Below are 8,716 nucleotides of genomic sequence, written 5' to 3'. Positions count from 1 at the left end.
ATTTTGTGTAGTGTAGTGTTTTTAGGGTACATTCACAAGGGTGGGGGTTTACAGTGAGTTTCTTGCTGGGAGTTTGAGCTGCGGCAGAAAATTTGCCGCATCTCAAATTTGCAGCAGAAAACTGGCTGTAAACCCGCCTGTTTGAATGTACCCTGTACATTCACATGGGGGGGGGGGGGGGGGGCAAACCTCCAGCTGTTGCAAATCTACAACTCCCAGAACGTACTGTCTCTCAGTGCATGCTGAGAGTTGTAGTTTTGCAACAGCTGGAGGCATACTGCTACAAGTCCCAGCATGCCCTTTGGTAGTCTGTGCATGCTGGGAGTTGTAGTTATGCAACAGCTGGATGCACACTTTTTCATAGAACAAATGTGCCTCCAGCTGTTGCATAACTGCAACCTCCAGTATGCACAGACTACCAAAGGGCATGCTGGGAGTTGTAGTTGGAACTCCTGCTGTTGCAAAACTACAACTCCCAGCATGCCCTTTGGCCGTGCATGCTGAGAGTTGTTGCTAAGCAACAGCAGGAGGTGAACAGGCCTCACCTCCTGCAGTATCCTGCCGTCGGGATCGCCACCGATCCTGCCGCCGGGACCGCCGCAGCTGCTCCTGAGGGGACCCCCGCCGGGCCAGGGAGAGGTAAGAGACCCCCGCCTGCCCCGATCGCTGCCCCGATCACGGCCCAGCAGGGCAGTGATTGGTCGGTCATAACAGAGTTATGGCTCTTACAAGGCGAGGAGGAAAATCGAAACTGCAAAAAAAAAAATAATAATTTAAATTAAAATTGTCCTTAAATGGGCACGGTCATTAAAACGATTTTTTTTTGCTATTGCACTCCTTATGGTAAATAAAAAATCTTTCTAATGTAATGTAAAAAAAGTTGTCTTTGTTTAATTTGTGTTTAAAAAAGCTGCCACTAGCTGCCCTACTTGTCACGAGCACATTTCCCTCTATCTCTGGCACAGACTTTGGACTCCTGCTGGCCTGGCAGAAGTCCAAATTCAGGAAATGCAGTCTGGAGTGCTGAGGGGGGTTTTATGCAGCCTTAGCCAATCATAGCTCATCTCACACACTGAATTGCTCTGGGCTGTGTGTAGCAGAGTGAGGGAGGAAGTTCTCCCCTGTATGGCTTCAGATGATGTCACGCCTGCTGGGGAATGCCCTTTCCCAGTCCGTGTATCTGACTGAGCCTTAGCAGAAAATAAAGAGCGATATCAAGGTATAGGTATAAAATTATAAAAATAAAGGCAAGGGAGGGGGGTTATCATGATGGGGCCAGTGAACTCAGAGGATTATAAAATGTAATCATGACAGGTACTCTTTAAGGCCAAAATGTGCTGTGTCCTTAAACCCTTAAAGGGGTACTCCGCCCCTAGACATCTTATCCCCTATTAAAAGGATAGGGGATAAGATGTCAGATCGCCGCAGTGCCGCTGCTGGGGAGCCCCGGGATCCCCGCTGTGGCACTGCGCTATCATTACAGCACAGAGCGAGTTTGCTCTGCACGTAATGACACGCAATACAGGGGCCGGAGCATCGTTACGTCACGGCTCCACCCCTCGTGACATCACAGTCCGCCCCTTTCAATACAAGTCTATAGGAGGGGGCGCGGCGGTCGCATTAAGGGGACGGGCCGTGAAGTCACGAGGGGCGGAGCCATGACGTCATGTGGGTCCGTCCCCTGTACCGCCCGTCATTACTCACAGAGCGAACTCGCTCTGTGCAGTAATGATAGCGCAGTGCCGCAGCAGGGATCCCGGTGCTCCCCAGCAGCAGCACCGCGGCGATCTGACATCTTATCCCCTATCCTTTGTATAGGGGATAAGATATCTAGAGGCGGAGTACCCCTTTAAGGACTCAGGGTTTTTTGTTTTTTTGCACTTTCTTTTCTTCCTCCTTACCTTAACCCCTTAACGACCACGGACGTAAATGTACGTTCTGGTTTGGCAGTACTTCCCGCACCAAGACGTACATTTACGTCTTGTGTATGACCGCAAGCATCGGAACGGTGCTCGCGTCATACACGGCAGGTTCTGGCAGCAAGCAGCAGCCGGGGACCCGCCGATAATGGCCGACATCCGCGATTGTGCGGATGTCCGCCATTAACCCCTCACATGCTGTGATCAATACAGATCACGGCATATGTGGCAGTGCGGTATTTTGAATGGATGATCGGATCGCCGCGGCGATCCGATCATCCAGCATGGCGATCCGATCATCCGGCCTCGGCAATCCGATCATCCAGCATGGCGGCCGGAGGTCCCCTCACCTGGCTCCGGCCGTCTCCCGGGGTCTTCTGCTCTGGTCTGAGATCGAGCAGATCAGAGCAGAAGATCACCGATAATACTGATCGATGCTATGTCCTATGCATAGCACTGAACAGTATTAGCAATCAAATAATTGCTATATATAGTCCCCTATGGGGACATAAAAAGTGTAAAAACAAAAAGTTGAAAAATGTAAAAATAAAAAGTAAAAAAATGTGAAAAATCCCGCCCCCAATAAAAATTTAAATTGTCAGTTTTTCCCATTTTACCCCCAAAAAGCATAATAAAAAAATAAAATAAACATATTTGGTATTGCCGCGTGCGTAAATGTCAGAACTATCAAAATATAATGTTAATGATCCCGTACGGTGAATGGCGTAAACGTAAAAAAAAAATATTCCAAAAATGCAGCTTTTTGACACATTTTATTTAAAAAAAAATGTTATAAAAAATTATCTAAAGGTTTTATATATGCAAATGTGGTATCGATAAAAAGTACAGATTACGATGCAAAAAAAATGAGCCTTCATACCGCCCTATATACAGAAAAATGAAAAAGTTATAGGTGGTCAAAATAGGGCGATTTGAGATTACTGATTTCGTACAAAAAGTTTAAGATTTTTTTTAAGCGGTACAAAAATATAAAAGTATCTAGCCATGGGTATCATTTTAATCGTATTGACCCACAGAATAAAGAACACATGTCATATTTACCGTTAAGTGTACAGTGTACAAACAAAACCCTCCAAACCCTTTAATCTAAATTTCCTCCCTAAAAATTTTTTTGGGGGGGTTTGCCGTACATCTTATGGTAAAATAAGAGGTTTTATTACAAAGTACAATTGGTCATGCAGAAAACAAGCCCTTATGTGGGTCTGTAGATGGAAATATAAAAGAGTTATGGATTTTAGAAGGCGAGGAGGAAAAAACAAAAACCCCAAAATAAAATTGGCCTGGTCCTTAAGGTGAAAATGGGCTTGGTCCTTAAGGAGTTAAAAAAAATCATAATTCTTAAAATTTTGCACCTAAAAATCCATATTATATCAGCTGCACAAATTCTGAAGTGTGAATTTGTGAACGGAAACCCATTCACTACACTATACATTTTAGCAAGTGGAATTTCCGCCTGCAATTTCAAAGCGGAATTGCAGGTGGAAATTCTGTAGTCTGAACCTAGCCTTACACCGTGTGAACATGGCCTAACAAAGAACAATTGTTCTTGCATTACGCAAGCCTTATATGGCCCTGTGGATGGGAAACTGAAACGAGTTCTAACCTTTAAAATGCGAGGAAGAAAACATGAAAATGAGCCGCGACATGAAATGGTTAACAAAAGTACATTCCCAACATATCAGAATTTTTATTTATTTTTTATTACTAATACAAATCCCCCCAAAAACTTAGAAAATATATATAATTTTTTCCCATGGTTTATATACAAGAACATAGTGAGTAAAATGAAACCTGTATCCCAATCTATGTATAGGCGTTCGTTCACACTCTGGTGACATAGCACCCTGTATTCTCATCCAGCGATGCCGCATCACGTGCTCAGAGACTTCAACAGCAGCACTGACTAGGGAGGAAACGCTGAAGCTGGTCATGTGACTGGACCATACCATGTGACTCATTCGTCATCAAACCTGTCAAGAACGACTTCAGTCTGGACGTAACCATCTTTTCAGGGCGCTTGCATGTTTGCAGCCTAGCTGGTATGTAATGCGCGGCCGGGGGGAGGACTTTGTGGTTCCTTGGTGTGGAGTTTGCATTGTGCTTTCGAGACATTTTGTCTTATATGCTGCAGATCTATGTACTGTTCAGCAGATGTCTTTTTGATGTTTAACCCCTTGCGTTCAGGTTCTAAATTACTATCTAGCAAGGTCACGCTAGTTTGTCTAGTCCAGTGTTTTCCAGTGTGCCTCCAGTTGTTGCAAAACTACAACTTCCAGCATGCCTGGACAGCCAAAGGCTGTCCAGGCATGCTGGGAGTTATAGTTTTGCAACAGCTGGAGGCACACTGTTTGGAAAACACTGGTTTAGTCATTCTCCATTAGCACCTAGTCTCTGTTCAGTGGAAATCCGCTATTCACTATCACATGTCTACTCTCTTATGACACCTAATGGTTTGTCACTGAACTGTAAGAGTACAGTGATCCCTCAACTTACAATGGCCTCAACATACAATAGTTTCAAGATACAATGGTCTGTTTGGAACCGTTGTAACTGGGAACCAGACTCAACATACAATGCTACACACAGTCCAGATCTGTGAAACATGTCAATGGCTGGAAGAACTGACCAATCAGAATGGGCATCTACTGGTAAAACACCTATATTACTGAAGTGTATGGACTGAATTCCTGTCTGGTAGCGCCACCTACAGTAAGGGGGGGATACAACATGTTCTGTACTACTCTTGAAAAGGTACTCCGGCGCTAAGACATCTTATCCCCTATTCAAAGATTGGGGATAAGATGCCTGATCGCTGGGGACCCCCGTGATCTTTCGCTCCGGGTCTGTTGACTGGCGATCACAGGGCAGGGGTGTTGTGACATCACGGCCCCGTCCCTGTGTGATGTCACGCTCCGCCCCCTTAATGCAAGCCTATGGGAGGGGGGCATGACAGCTGTCACGCCCCCTCCCATAGGCTTGTATCGAGGGGGCGGAGCGTGACGTCACAATACTCAGGCCCCGTGATCGGCAGTCATCAGACCCGGAGCGAACATGCTCCGAGGGCTGATGGTAATGGGGTGCTACGTGAAAAATCACGGGGGTCCCCAGCGGCGGGATCCCCGCGATCAGGCATCTTATCCAAAGGATAGGGGGTGAAATGCAAAAGGATTTTTAAATGCAAAAAAATGTGCAAATGCACATTTCTTGCGCAAATATACACCTCCTCGGCGGACACATACCAAAGTGTTCTAAAGCATCTGAGGATTATATTAACTATTTTGGGGCAGTTAGGACTACTACTCCCATCATGGACAGACTCTGCCGATGATGGGAGTTATAGTCCAGGGGCTGAGGAGCAGATCGCACTGGGTCATTCTCCAGAGACCCACTGCGATCCGCATTTATTAACTGTAAAAGCAGGCGGCACATGCGACTACACTGCACTGCCCGCCGTCTCCTGTATACTGTATCACATTTCGTAATCCCCACCCACGGGAGCTCTGATTGGTGAATGTGCAAGTTCCATCCCTCAGCACTGCAGTACTACAACTACTCCCATCATGGGACAGACTCCCATGATGGGAGTAGTAGTCCAGGTGCTGAGGGGCAGATCGCATCGGGTCATTCTCCAGAGACCCACTGTAAAAGCTGGCGGAACATGCGACTACACTGCTCTGGCTCCTGTATACATCTCTCATAATTCATAATCCCCGCCGCTGGGAGACAGGAGTTCTGATTGGTGAATAGCTTTTCACCAATCAGAGCTCCCGTCTCCCGGAGGCGGGGTTTATGAAATATGAGAGATGTATACAGGAGCCTTGAGCAGGTGGGCAGCACAGTGAACCGCGTGTGCCGCCAGCTTGTTAACCTAATAAATGCGGATCGCAGCAGAATGATCTGCACCTAAGCCCCTGGACTATAACTCCCATCATGGACGGAGTCTGTCCATGATGGGAATGGTATTCCTAAAAGTGCCACAGCCAGGGGATGTGAAAGTGCCATCCCTCAGCGCTGCGGTACTACAACTACTCCCATCATGGGACAGACTCAATGCCATGATGGGAGTAGTAGTGCAGGGGCTGAGGGGCAGATCGCACCGGGTCATTCTCCAGAGACCCGCTGCAATCTGCATTTATTAACTGTAAAAGCCGGCGGAACATGCGGCTACACTGTGCTGGCCTCTGGCTCCTGTATACATCTCTCATAATTCATAATTCCCGCCACCGGGAGACAGGAGCTCTGATTGGTGAATAACTTTTCATCAATCAGAGCTCCCGTCTCCCGTCGGCGGCCATTATGAAATATGAGAGATGTATAGAGGAGCTAGTGGGCAGCGCAGTGTAGTCGCGTGTGCCGCCAGGTTGTTAACATAGCTCCATGATGGGAGTAGTAGTCCTAAAAGTCCCGCAGCCGGGGGATGTGCAAGTGCCATCCCTCAGTGTTGGGGTACTACAACTACTCCCATCATGGGACAGACTCTGTCCCATGGTGGGAGTAGTAGTCCAAGGGCAGAGGGACAGATCGAGCTACACAGTCCAGGCCTTACTCTGTTCTCATTATGCGTTTTGTATAATAGGAACAGAGCTTTTCTGGCAGTGTGTTCCCAAACATGGAGACTCCAGCTGTTGCTTAACTACAGCCCCCATGATGGGAGTTGTAGTTTAGCAACAATTGGAGGCTCCCTGTTTATGAGCACGCTGCATCCCAGGGAAGAGTGCAAAAAATGTACTAACCCATATTTCTTTTTTTTCTTTTTGACATCAGATTCAGTGGACTGTGACGATGACCAGCGTTTTTTTTTTTTTTTAATTTCAATAAAAGGGTTAACGAGGGCTGTGGGGGATTCCTTTTTTTTAAATTTTTTTTTTTTTTAATACATTTTTTTTCCATTGTGTTGTGTTTTTTATAATTGAATTTTCAGCCTTAGTAGTGGAAGCTGCCTTATAGACGAAATCCATTACTATGCCATGACTTAGTGTTAGCCCCGAAATCAGCTATCGCTAACCTCTAATTACTACCCTGGTACCCACTGCCACAGGGGTGCTGCGAACAGCCGGTACCAAGAGGCCCGGAGCATCAAAAATGGCGCTCCTGGGCCTAGGCGGTAACAGGCTGGCGTTATTTAGACTAGGGAGGTCCAGTAACAATGGTCCTCGCCCACCCTGCTTCTTTGGCATCTGGCTGATACTGAAATAAATTTAAAAAAGTGTGTGGTTCCCCCATTTTTTCATTATCAGCCAGATACCAACCAAGCAGCAACAGCCTGATGTTACCAAGGTGGGCAAGGACCATTGTTACTGGCCCTCCCCAGCCTAAATAACACCAGCCTGTTACCGCCTAGGCCCAGGAGCACCATTTTTGACGCTCTGGGCCTGTTGGTACCGGCTCTTCCCGGCACCCCTGTGCTGGTGGGTAACGGTGAGCAATAATTGGGGGTTAGTGCTAGCTGATTTTGGGGCTAATGCTAAGCCCTGGCTTAGTACTGGATTCTGTGTACAAGATGGTTTCCACTACTAAGCCTGAAAATTCAATTATAAAAAAACACAACACATTGAAAAAAATTTTTTATTAAAAAAAAGACACTCCCCCACAGCCCTCGTTAACCCTTTTATTGACATTTAAAAAACGCTGTTCATCATCGCAATCTGCCAAACCTGACGTAGTCCTCCGCATTCACGTATCTAAAATAAGAAGAAAACAAAAACAATAAAACTGCAACAATTTCTGTGATTTCTACACTATCAAAAAGCTGGTGTGAATTCTTTTATGTAAATTGGACTCTCACCCCTTCGAAAATATCATGTAAAGCAGGCAATATACGTAGACACGCCCACTTTTACAAAACTGACAAGAAAAGTGTAAACTGCAGCACAAAGCTCTATGAAAATGTGGTCGATACTTTTCGTGCCAAAATGAATATATTTTATTTTTTTTTGGTGCTAAATTCTTCGAGAATCTCCCCCTCTGTGTACTTTATAAAGATTTATGATTTTACTATTGTGCAGTTTTGTTCAGCGCACACTGCTGCTCCAGCAATTCTAGCTATGTGAGCAGTGTACTGCAGGAAAATGCCACTGCTCTGTGAAGTGTACGGTAGAGCGAGGGGGGGGGGGGGGCATTTCTATATTTGCACAAAATGTATCAAATGAGTGCACACCTTTAGAAAATCTTAAGCAAGAGTGTAAATTAGACAAGCAAGTGTAAAGGGGTAGATCTGTGTCTACAATAGAAACCTAATGTTAAATGTCCCCCATTGCGTGTACTGTACAGGACCCTGAAGAAGCTTCTGTCCTCTACATAGACATTGATTTACAGCTTCCAGCTGCTCTTTCTTACTTTTCTTATAATTAAACCATAAAAAATTTTTTGTTAAAAAATAAATAATAATTGTTTGTGCACGTTGCCATATTCTGAGAGCTGTAACTTTTTTTTAAATTTTTTCACTAATAGCGTTATATTAGGACTTGATTTTTCCGGGATGAGTTGACACAGTTTGACGTACCCTTTTGGGGTACATATTATATTTTGATACGTTTTTATTTCATTTTTATCGAGGTCATATTACCAAAAAATTTTAGTTTTGGCGACTTTTTTTTATTAAAAAAATGTACGTTATAGACTGGTACAAATGACATGGACATTTTATTCTTCAGGTCAGTATGATTATGGCATTACCTAATTTATATACTTTTTAATGGTTTATTACATTTACACTATAATATTTATTTTTGTTTAACCCCTTGGGGACGGAGCCCATTATAACCCTAAGGACGCAA

The 8,716-nt window shown here is 45.0% G+C and overlaps 1 protein-coding gene across 4 annotated transcripts in view; it reads left to right on the top strand.

Annotated features, from left to right (window-relative positions):
* Positions 1 to 3,848: 3,848 nt before the first annotated feature.
* LOC130267178 (uncharacterized) overlaps positions 3,849 to 8,716 on the top strand; it is a 170,246-nt gene continuing 165,378 nt past the window's right edge. For all 4 annotated transcript variants that reach the window (XR_008843085.1, XR_008843086.1, XR_008843087.1 and 1 more), the window contains exon 1: positions 3,849 to 3,979. The gene's annotated coding sequence lies outside the window, so the exon portion shown is untranslated. The remainder of the gene's footprint in view (positions 3,980 to 8,716) is intronic.

The sequence above is a fragment of the Hyla sarda genome, chromosome 4, assembly GCF_029499605.1.
Source record: "Hyla sarda isolate aHylSar1 chromosome 4, aHylSar1.hap1, whole genome shotgun sequence".
NCBI lineage: Eukaryota > Metazoa > Chordata > Amphibia > Anura > Hylidae > Hyla > Hyla sarda.
The sequence above is the reverse complement of the archived record's forward strand: the minus strand, read 5'-3'. Positions and strand labels throughout refer to the sequence as shown.